Raw genomic sequence first — 12,280 nt, 5'->3', positions numbered from 1 at the left:
TAGGTCTGGAAAGGACTTTAGGATTATTGTGCCGTGGGCAGAGACGCCTCACTCTAGATCAGGTTGCCCAATGCTCTGTCCAACCTGGGCTTGAACACTGACAAGGATGGAGCATTTACCACTTCTTTGGCAGCCTGTTCCAGTGCCTCATGACCCTCACAGTAAAGAACTTCTTCCATATATCTAACCAGAACTTCCTCTGTTTAAGTTTAAATGCATTTGTGAGAATGAAGACCTTGGGTCCACTGTAGGAGAGGAACTGGTTCAAGACCATTTTAAAAATCTGAATGTGCACAAGTACATGGGTCCTGATGAAAACCATCCATGGGTCCTGAAGGAGCTGGTGAATGACTCTGCTAAGCCATTGGCCATCATATTTGAGAAATCATGGCAGTCAGGTGAAGTCCCCAGTGACTGGAAAGAGGCAAATATATCCCCCATTTTCAAGAAGGGGAAAATGGATGACCCGGGGAATTACAGACCAGTCAGTCTCACCTCTGTGCCTGGCAAAATCTTCGAGCATATTCTCCTGGAAGGCATGCTAAGGCACATGAAAATCAACAAGGTGTTTGGTGACACCCTTCACTAAGGGGAAATCCTGCCTGACCAATTTGGTGGCCTTCTATGATGGGGCTACGGAACTGATGGACAGCAGTAGAGCAGTTGATGTCATCTACCTGGACTTGCGCAAAGCGTTTGACACTGTCCCACACAACATCCTTGTCTCTAAATTGGAGAGACATCAATTTGCTGGATGGACCACTCGGTGGATAAAGAACTGTCTGGATGGCTGCACACAAAGTGTTGTGGTCAGTGGCTCAATGTCCGGCTAGAGACCAGTAACAAGTAGTGTCCATCAGGGATCAGTGCTGGGACCCGTCTTGTTCAGTATCTTTGTCCGTGACATGGACAGTGGGATTCAGTGTATCCTCAACAAGTTTGTTAATGACACCAAGCTGTGTGGTTTGGTTGATATGCTGGAGGCAAGGAATGCCATTCAGAGGGACCTTGACACGCTTGTGAGGTGGGCTGATGCCAACCTTATGAGTTTAACCATGACAAGTGCAAGGTCCTAAACCTGGGTGGGATCAATCCCAGACATCTACAGGTTGGGCAGAGAAGAGATTCAGAGCAGCCCTGAGGAGAAGGACTTGGTGGTGCTGGTCAATGAGAAAATGAACATGAGCTGGCAGTGTGCGCTCACAGTCCAGAAAGCCAACCATATCCTGGGCTGCATCAAAAGAAGCGTGACCAGCAGGTCGAAGGAGGTGATCCTGCCCCTCTACTCTGCTCTTGTGAGACCTCATTTGGAGTATTGTGTGCAGTTCTGGTGTCTTCAACATAAAAAGGACATGGAACTGTTGAAACAAGTCCAGAGGACGGCCAGGAGGATGATCACAGGACTGGAGCACCTCCCGTATGAAGGTAGGCAGAGAAAGTTGGGGCTGTTCAGCCTGGCAAAGAGAAGGCTGCGTGGAGACCTTATAGGAGTCTTCCAGTATCTTAAGGGGGCTTATAGGGATGCTGGGGAGCAGCTCTTCATTAGGGACTGTAGTGATAGGACAAGGGGTAATGGGTTAAAACTGAAACAGGGGAAGTTTAGATTGGATATAAGGAGGAAATTCTTTCCTGTTAGGGTGGTGAGGCACTGGAATGGGTTGCCCAGGGAAGTTGTGAATGCTCCATCCCTGGCAGTGTTCAAGACCAGGTTGGACGAGGCCTTGGGTGATATGGTTTAGGGTGAGGTGTCCCTGCCCATGGTGGGGGAGTTGGAACTTTATGATCTTAAGGTCCTTTCCAACCCGAACTATTCTATGATTCTATGATTTCATCTTGTCCCTGATGAAAAGTCCCTCTCCAGTATCCTTGTAGGTCCCCTTCAGACAGTGGAAGGCTGCTGTGAGTTCCTCATGCAGCCTTCTCTTCTCCAGACTAAATAGCCCAAATTTTCTTAGCCTGTCTTCATGTAGGAGGTGCTCATGGCCCTCCTCTGGACCCGCTCCAACAACTCCATGTCCTTCTTAAGTTGAGGTCAGCGAAATTACACAAAGTACGCCAGTGTCAGTTAGTTGTGCTGTTTTATACTAAGCAGGGTATTGACTCACTGTGCTTTGACTTATACTAGGAAAATTACAAACAGGTGTGGTAATGGATTTGTTTTTTCCCCACAAATCCCTTACTTGCTGCTATGTATCTGTTTATCTAAAAACACATAATAGTTTCATTGACTCAACTGACATATTCATAAAATAAGTTAATTAATGCTGAATTGTTTCTGAAAGACTGAGATTGGAAGTCTGGTATATTTTGAGAAATGATAACATCTGTGTTATGTATATTTGTGTTTGCATATTCAAGTATATATTGTTAAAATCCATCATTTCTGTTCTTTTCTTTCCACCTCACAATTGAACAGGACAGGAAAATCGAACTTAGCTTGAAGAAGTTTTATTAGTGTCCATTCAAACAGTATGAATGTAGTAGTATGGCAGTATACTATAGTATAAACTTTTGTCACTAGCAGTGACAAAAGTAGTATAAAACTTTCATGTCATTAGTTCCTGTGTATATAAGGAAACAGCTGGAAGAATCTTATTTAACCTTTTTTTTGAGTATTGCTGTCATCTACAACACCATAACTGAAGATAGTGAGTCAAAATTGTTGCAGATCAATATTATATAGATTTTATGAAAAATGAGGAACGTATATAACCAGTTATAATATTGTCAATCTGCCATGTCTTCCTATTCTTTTTTAAAACCTCCCCATTGCAAATCACAGTATCATGTGCTTTAATTAAAATGAAAAGAGTGCATATTTATCTTACTCCAAATGTTGTTCAAGAGTTTCATAAGGTTACTTCCTCAAATGTTAGGCTGTGCCCTTTGCCTTCTCTTATCATTTCCATCTGCTGAAAAATTAATTCTGTGTGAAATAAAACTATATCAGAGTAGCCATGGTACATAAGGCCGTAAAGAGTCAGCCTAACCTGTTATATAATGCCCACTTAAATCCTACTAGTTTCAACTGCATTGATGTTACCATTGTACACATTCCTGATTATTGCTTAAATACACGCAATGTTTCATATTAAGAGAAAAGTGTGCTTTTCTTAATAAGAATCTCTTAACTGCTCTTCCAAAGTCCAATAAATTTATAACACTTTGGACTGATTTCACTGCATTTAAAGATCAGGCCTTTAAATACATGTTTAAGGAAAACTCTTCAGCCAAAAGTATATAATACGAGACCTTTTTTGCACTGAGACAGTCCTGGTAAATTATGTCCCATTACAAGGTTATACAGGTAAAGCACAAGCTCTGACCTCCTTCTGTAATACAAACAGGGAGTCAGATTTAGGGGCAGAAAGATGCAGGTTAGCATCTCCAAAGAGTGTCACAGGAACTGAGGTAAGCCTTTCTCAAACATCATTATATGTGCCATTTGAGACTCCGTGATCTTGTAATTTTGGATCCCACCCTCTATAAATCTCATTAACAAGTTAGTTAATAAGATATGTGTTTGTCTATATGTATATATATATCCAGGGTATGTATTGTGAATCATACGATTTTTTTAAGCTACAGTAAATTGCTGGCAGCATATCTATAAAAGAAAACATGATGAGTGATCAGTCTAAAAAAACAAATGGGGAACTCCAACTGATCGCAGTTTGAAGTCCTTTGCTGGTATATTTATAATATCCTGGTGTTTTAATAAAAGTTGAGAGATTCATGCAGTAAATGATTTTTCCTAATTGACTCAGCACATTTATGCATGAGAAGTTTATTTATATTCTTAAGAAGTTTGCAAGCACAGAAATACTTCTTGTTTGTAAAATAAACTGCTGTTTTAAGAAATTAAGCCTATACTTCTAGTACAAATCTTTGTTAAACTGAGTTTTGTAATAATAGCATAAATTCTGAATAAATGTATAAGCCAATTATGAGATTTTAATGAGAAGATAACACGTTTCCTAGGCAAAATATTAATTTAAATTTCTCTTGCTTTTCACTAATGAATTGGTTGTTGCCTTTCGGTGGGTTTTGTGAGCGACTTGTTTTTATACACTTCGACAATACCGCGTGATTAAAATCAATAGTACTGTTGAAGTCAGGGTATATCTAGAAGAGCATGGTGTTACATTTATAGTATTTCTTCTCCTTTTACGTTTTTTTTTTTTTTTTTAGTTAAAAAAAAGTATGCCACTGGAGCATTTAATGTACTAAATTAAACAGCAGTCAGAAATGTAAATATATGTATTTTCTTGTTTCAAAACATAGTATAACATAAATCTATATTTTTTTTATTCTAAAGGCTGTCACTGTACTGCATAACATGCATCCATAAGAACTCGATTTTCATACCTTAATTTCAGCAAAATACTTTTTATGCGATATTTGACTAGGTTCTACTTGGTTTGATTCATGGATCATCCTGTATCCATGGCAGATTACTTTGGCAAGTGTGAGCTTCCCCTCATAAGACTACAGCAACACTTTCCTATCTCTCATCAGGATTATGAAGACAAAAATCAGCCCATGATAGTAATTTTTTCTCCACTGAGAAACTTAAAACACTTCACATAGGTATCTTAGCCTCTTCTTGCCTACCGATGGTCACTAATAAGTTGATACTTAAACTTCTTCCCTTTTCTCTATGTTCGAACTTGGGAAAATTCAGTAACAGTTTTGTATGTTAAGTCCTAGCTTCAGGCCATGGAAGCAACCCTTCAAGAAGTAGGCCAAGATCATCAATATGTCACAAATCCATGTGCTTTCAACATAGTAGCACAGACAAAACAGTCAAGTTTAACCTTAACAAGTTCCACCTTGTGTAGGTGGTTAATGTTTAAAGCCATTCCAGATCAATATCTTCTACTGATTTTTTCTTCATATAGGAGGAACACATATTTTTGTGTGACATCATAAAATATAAAGTATCTAAGAACTTCTGAGATCTTGTGAACTGGTTTGAGAACATCAGACAATCAGCAAGCTGACTCAGTGCTTCTGATCATTTTCTTGTGATTCCCTATTCCAGAAAAACCCAAGAAGTACATGCCACATATTTATAGTAAAATATTGGATGCAGTTCTTTAGTTTGTGATATAAGAACACAGATTAGCTGATTAACATGAGTGGTGGGAAAATCCCTAAAGCTCATTCTAGCTTAGTGTATACACCTTTGAAAAGGCAAGTGCTGGCATAAGCATCTCTCAGATGCACTTGCCACACTGCAGAGCTCTGAAATGTCTAAGCAATTGGAGGTTGTCTACCTTCTCTCCCAGGATTTGTCAGTATGTCACTGTCCACAGCTACTGACTCTTTTGGATCTTATTTTTTAGTCCCATTCTCCCCAGTCCCTATCCAGGTGCGGAATTTATATGCAAGTTCTTGGCCTAGAGGCAGGAATGCTCCCCGGTGAGCTATCCTGACACTATAGTACATCCTGCCATGAGTTTTAACATCACTAGAGACAATTTTCCCCCAAAGGAAATAATGACTTGCAGTAACACAGCTTGTTGTGAGATCTTGTTGGAAATCCAAACATGTGGCAATTTACGAGTGTCGGCAGATGTTTTTAGACTTGTGTGGCAATACGCGCTGTGTGTTAGATGTTGGAATCTGACCCTTTGGCTTCACCACAATGGTGTTCTAGGAAAACCATGTAGAGTTGCCTCTACTATCTTTTCTATTTACTTTCTTTTCCTTAATATACTCCAGTATGGTTTACCCATAAAGGAATCCATGTAAGTTCTGCCTGTAGACATTTTTATCACAGTCTGAAATCCTGCCTACAGCTTTTCTATTTTATCTAATCAATGAATTTTGTGTGTATTTTTTTGTTTTCTTTTTTTTTTTTTTGTTGTCATTTATGCTTTCTTTTTATGAAATTCTTGATTGACTGAATTAGGGTTGTAAAGACTTAAGTAAGAGACAAAAAATAATGAGGGTCATAAATTTATTTTTCCTTTCTCCTCCCCCAACCTTATGATAATCAGTATTATTTAATAAGAAGAGTGATATTTTTCCTACAAAAAAAAAAAGAAACTTCAATTCTCAAATACAATTTGAATACCTGTATTCTGCCTAACTGGAAAGTAAAGCAATATGGATTTCATACTGTTTAATGACAAAACAGTCTTTGCATTCATCCTTGAAAAGTGAAATGGGGTTTCTGGCTATTACTATCAAGAAGAGCATAAATAAAGCTGAGCACACTTCTGTGCAGTGTTCAAATAGAAAATAATGTTGTTACAGGCTGACTTGTCTGAAACCTGGGTTTGGCATATTTAGCATGTTTTATATCATCAGTTTCTGTTACAGCTGTTGGCACTAGCCTGCAACATGATTAAGAGGTTTTGATGACCTCAGCTTCTGCAGCTTATTAAGTCACCCAAACAAATAAAGAGGCTCTGTCAAACAGCTTGCACCCAATCTCTGCCTTACCTGTCTAGCGACTCCTAGTTCTCTGCTAGTATCCAGCTGGTTCTGCATTGCAGAAAGTTTTAAAAGTTGATTATTTCATCAAAACTGGAAATTCTCAGAGAGCTTTTTCATCAGTTCTCTGTTGAAATCGGACTCATAAGGTTAGGAGACATTTGATAAATGACAACATTTGAAAACTCAAAAGCTTTATTTTTCCAAATTAGATGAAAGTCTTTGGCCTTCACATAGAAATCCATATGGTGTGGTGGTGTCGTGGTTTAACCCACAGCCAGACAGCTTGTTACCCACTCCCCCCCCTTCTTGCCCTCCCCCTACTCCTGGGGGAACGGAGAGGAGAATCAAAAAGAAATGCAACTCCCACGGGTTGAGATAAGAACAGTTTAGTAACTAAGGTACAATACGAATCACCACTGCTACCACCAACGACAACAATGATAAGAGAAAACAGCAAAGGAAAGGAGTACAATACCACGCGCCGAACCGCCAGTCCGACCCGGCCGACCCCCTCTCCTTCCGGGTTCCCCCCCAGTTCCCCCCTCGGCATGACGTGCTGTGGTATGGAATACCTCTTTGGTCAGTTTGGGTCAGGTGTCCTGTCTCTGCTTCCTCCCGGCCTCCCCTCCTCCCTGGCAGAGCATGAGACTCACAAAGTCCTTGGCCAAACCAAAACATCACCTCTATCAGCTTTGTTCCGAGCCCGAAAGTCAAAACACAGCACTGCACCAGCTACCAAGAAGGAGAAAAAATGACTGCTGCTGCTAAACCCAGGACAGGTGGTAAAACTGATACTTCAAGCCAGGTTGGAATTAAAGTGAAAACAGCTTTCCTGTTGGTATTTCAAAATATCTGTCAGGCAAGTAGGTTTTGGCACAATGGAAAAAAGAGAATACCAACGCAGCACTAAGCAAATCTGGTGATCCGAAAACCTCACTAAAGCAGAAGTCTGTATGACTTACCACAGTGGAAAGTCTGCACCTAGTTTCCGTCCCATGCATGTGTTGCTTGGAAGTGACTGTATGTGGCTGTACCACCTTGGGATGATCCCCTGTGCCTGGCTCTCAGGCATAACTCTGCCACTGGAAATGGGACAATGCTGAAGATTAGCTTCCATGAGCAGAAAACATTTGGAGGCTATATGTTTCTATTTTCTCTTTCCTCTGGAAATTTTAAAATAGCGCCTAATGCTTTGCGGGTGCTAGTACAAGCCAACTATTGCATTTTCAGAAGAAAGATACCTGAAGTCAACAGCAAGAACTTCATAAAGCCTGTGGAGTCTCAGCGAGTGGAGCAAAAGAAGGCTAGAACTTAATATGGCCTCTAACTGTGTGTTTGCTCTGTGGCAGAGTCACTACCTGAAGTAATACAATGTCATGTCTTCCTTGGAGAAGGTCCAACTTACGTGGATTATCTGGTGTTAGCCCTAAGAGGCTATGGTACATGTGTCCTCCTAGCAAGTATAGCTATGACTAGATATCACAGATAGGAGATGTGGCTAAAGCTAACAACATTTTTAGATAAAATTTTGTAACCTCTGTGTCACACCCCAGAGTTCATCCAAGGATTTGGCATTTTCGTGTGTATAAATCCAAACAAATGATCTTGAATGAGAAGCCAATGACTTTGGGTTTCACTACCAGCACTCAAAACACACTGCACACTTCAGTGAAAATGGATTAGATCACATTCTAGGGATCACATATGGAAATGGAGCTTACTGGGTTTTTTTACAGAGCAAAAGGAAGGATCAGAGTGTTCTGAGTCATGACAGAAGGCTCTATTTACTCTTAAGTTAGGAATCTGCTATGTAACAGTTAGGACTATTCTGTCACCATCAAGGGAATGCTGGCACAGGCCACTAAAATGACAGTCTGCTTGGCTGGGTCTCATTCTGGGGGAGTTTGCAATGGTGCCAACAACTTCGAAGTGAATCAGAAGTTGTTTTAAAGTACTGAAAAGCAACATACACTGAGCAAATACATGAGCAATAAGAACAAAGCTGTCATCAGCTGTCCTGTGGAAGCAGGAAAATGCATGTTGTAAAGTGTGGCTAAAAGCAAAATTCTTATTTGCTGCCTCAGTGAGTACCCAGCTTTCACAGAAGAAAAGCTGATCATTTTCAAATACACGTGCACAGTATGTCTGCTTAAGCTGCTTCAGTAATAACCTGTATGGAAAATGATGACAAAAAGCAGTCGTACTGTCCTTCAAGTCAAAATTTTTCTTGTGATTTTAACTCAGGTCCTGGTTACAAGCTAGTTCGATTTATTTTCATTTGACTTCCACAGTTTTTGAATCCAGTTTTCAACATGCCCGAATTTGTGAAAAGCTGGGGAGCATGTTTATTCCCAAAGTGAAGCAGTCTTACAGGCACCTTTCTTTTTCTCTAAGGCTGCCCCTTTCTCTTTGGCATAAAAGTGTGGGCAATAGGCCATGCTTCAATGTCTGGGACCATCTGCCAATGCAAACAGAAAAAAATTAATTATGAATGGTGTCTTCCCATGCTAATCATTTATTGTAAAGGAGGTTTTCAGCTTGTTTGCAATGGCTGTAGCCTAAGGGTTCACACTGTATAAATTGCCTGATTAGAGGATACAGAACACTTCTTAATAGGCCTCAGATGATTAGGAGAGGGGAAAGAAATTAAAAAGGCCATTTCCCTTTAGGTATGCAAATAGATTGCAGAACAATAGGCAAAGATATGATAGATCATGACATAACATACCCTCTTTTACCTTATGTACTAGGCAAGTAGCAAGCTCCATTACATATGTCAGCTGAGATGTGAATTTTTTCATAATTGAAACAATGCCACTGCCAGATAATGCATGTTAGATTTCAAGATAAACTACCAGATTTTATGTCCTTAAGCAATTTGGGCTTTGCTGCCTAAATCTATCTTAGCAGTGGTTATATTCTGACCTTGGTTTAATTTAATTCCGCCTGCTTTAGCTTCTTTGAGCTGCCTACTCAAATAGTAAAGACTAAATTTGCTTTTGCCACACTAGATCTTCCTCTCGAGTCATAGTTTACATGCCTGCATCTCCTAAACAGCTAGTGTTTTACTGCCCATTTGAAAGTAGCTGGGTGTATTTAAACAGTTAAGTAAACAGCAGGAGCCATCACCTAGTTGACTGTCATACACATATATGCATTCTATTTTTCCCATACAGTTACACACATAGGCATCTGCATAGGTCAAGCATCTGCTGTTTCCTGTGAGCTTGAATATTTTGGGAGATACAAATTCATGTTTCCTGGTACAAAGTAACTTGACTGTCTTTAAAGTAGCTCCTAGGGAATTGAAAGGTGAAAGGTGATAGATAATATGGCATTTAAGGATTGTTCTTTGATGACATACATGATTTCTTGGAGCCTAAATTACTGCAGAAGTTGGTCAGAACTGAGTGCTTAACAGCTACAACCCTCTGAAAAATCACAGCACATGGTAGAGTGCAGTGGAGATAGTCAGCAAAAAATCTCAAGTGCTAACAGGATAGTCTGAAGTTTTCCCTCCTATCTGACTGAAGAGTTAATTCTGATAGTCACATTGCTATGTCATCAGTGTTCTGGAGGCAGGATGCTGAGAATCATCAAATGAGGTTTAAAAAGCATAGATTTTTAAAAATACGAAACTTTTGAAATATTTTTATTCTAATATATGAGCATTTGGGCTTAAGATTTTCTTTACAAGTATGCATGAAAAGTAGCAGGGGTTAAGACCCCAAGTCCAGTCTGTTCTGAAATTTTTGAATAGCCAAAACTAGAATTCTTCCATAATTATAAGAGGCTAGCACCTGAACATATAATATGAAGCTTGTTCTCAAACTACTGGATTTTAAAACTGCCTACAATTTAAACTGTCTGCATCTTGCTGTATTCCTTATAACATCATAGAAACAGGTAGTAAGTTTGCATGCTTATCCAGGGGAAGTTTATGAGAGCAGAATGAACTGTGTGTTACAGTCATGAGAAGCTCAGCTACACATGAGAAACAGTGATGGTTTAGTGTCTCCCAGAATAAATCAAAATAAAGATTCAGGAAGTAATCAAGTCTAATTTTTTTTTTTAGATAGATATTTTGTTTCTCATATAATAAGTGAGCAAACAAGGAACTGAATAAAACCTTCAAGTAGGTGAACTGTGTCTGCATGGCGTACTTTTCTGACAGTTCAGTATTCCCTGCTTTCTCACCCCAGTATTTTTCCAGAGGATAAATGTATTTGCAGGTACACCTTACATGTAGAGCTTGATCCTGTGATCCAAGTTCAGGATTTTAACTACAGTAATGCCCTTCAATCAGATGCAAGGCAGAAAAGGGTGACAGGGCAGAGGGCAAGGAGAATTTTATGATACAGTCATCTGCAGCTTCCAAGAGCTGTAAATGGGGATTTAGAGTGATATTGCTGTTCTTTCATTTATTTCACCAAGTAACAAGGGAAACAGCACTTTGATTGTAGTACTAATGAATAAATAATGCAGTCATTTGAAAGATGGAGTTTAGATTGAGAAATATATCCAGTATTTTTTAGTGGCCTTGAAGTTCCATTAATTTACCAGATCAGAGAGAGGAACCACACAGAGAGATGCATGCAGTGCAAGTGTGACCTTGCCAGTTGCCCCAGACAATGAGGGGCAAGAGAATGATGTTCCTGACATATCTTTGCTAGTACTGCCTCTGCACCCCATGATTTTTTTTTTTTCCCTTAAGGGATGGGGTGGGGGGGGTAGGGGGTGGGGGAAAGAAGATAATTCTAGGTTAAATACTGTTCAAACCTGTAGTATCTTTTTTGAGCTTGATGAGTTGCATCCTATGAGGCCCCTGGCCTGCCGGAGCAAAGCACAGTGAGGGATTACCAGTCTCATTGGGAAGCTCTAACATCATCTGTCAATGTTCTATGACCATGTCCTTGGAATGTTTGATGAACTTTCCGTAGATAGTTCTGGTCCATTTGGTTATCAACCGGGAGTGCTGTCACTGTAGTAGCATGTAAACTTTCTGGATTAGGTGAAACATATTCCCTTAAAACGTCAAAGATGATCAGAGATCAAAGCACTTTAAAGTTACCTTTCCTCCTAATAATTTCTCATTACTTTCTGTTGCAATTCTTTCTAAGCAGTTCTTCCTCCTATATAGGACTGTGTAGACCTGGCTTACAACTGTCCCTTGATTGCCAGTGGATCCTTTCTACAGCATTTCTCTCTTAGTTCGATTACAGCAAGAACAAAACCAAATTATAATTTCTTGCTTTGTATAGCTCCAAATGTACTGTTGCTGATTACTTTTCTAATAATTTGAAAAAAAAAGGTTGAAAATCTGTCATGTGCATCTTCTGTCTTTATTATACCTTGCTAATAGAGTCTCGGAAGGCCTAGGAGCGGTGGTGCACATTTGTGTTGGTTTGGAAAAGGAGTACCTCCCATAAATATGTTTGTGGACTTTCCCCTCCCTGCTTCTGTGGATTTTAAATGCTCGATGAACAACTGAGATCAGGTCAGAATAGGATGAAACCTGTCAAACATTATTGATTTCTTTTAGAAATGAAGAAATTGGTAAGCCATAATATTAATTGGTCCTGCTTGGCAAATCAGTAGTTCTCTATGGATGCAGGCATTTCAGGATCACTATCATCATTCAGACATGAAAAATTTTTAAATGGATATGTAATAGACTATTAATTTTTATTAAATTAATATTTCCAGTTAGCATCAACAAAACATTTCATTTCATTTGATGTTTGTGTTTTTCCTTGTTCTTAACTATTAGATAGATGAAAAGCTTTGAATCCAGTTTGAAATATGGTATTATATATCCTACGTTAGGTATCTT

At 39.3% G+C, this 12,280-nt stretch overlaps 1 long non-coding RNA gene across 1 annotated transcript in view; it reads left to right on the top strand.

Moving 5' to 3' along the window:
- The first annotated feature begins 1,132 nt into the window (after positions 1–1,132).
- Positions 1,133–12,280, top strand: part of LOC133224291 (uncharacterized) — a 44,372-nt gene continuing 33,224 nt past the window's right edge. Inside the window, exon 1 of the long non-coding RNA XR_009728825.1 lies at positions 1,133–1,330. This is a non-coding gene — a long non-coding RNA (uncharacterized LOC133224291). The remainder of the gene's footprint in view (positions 1,331–12,280) is intronic.

The sequence above is a fragment of the Neopsephotus bourkii genome, unplaced genomic scaffold, assembly GCF_033783945.1.
Source record: "Neopsephotus bourkii isolate Nb327-2 ecotype Australia unplaced genomic scaffold, CSIRO-AGI_Nbou_v1 NB_1671, whole genome shotgun sequence".
Classification (NCBI taxonomy): Eukaryota; Metazoa; Chordata; class Aves; order Psittaciformes; family Psittacidae; genus Neopsephotus; species Neopsephotus bourkii.
This window is presented reverse-complemented; position numbering and strand designations above follow the sequence as displayed.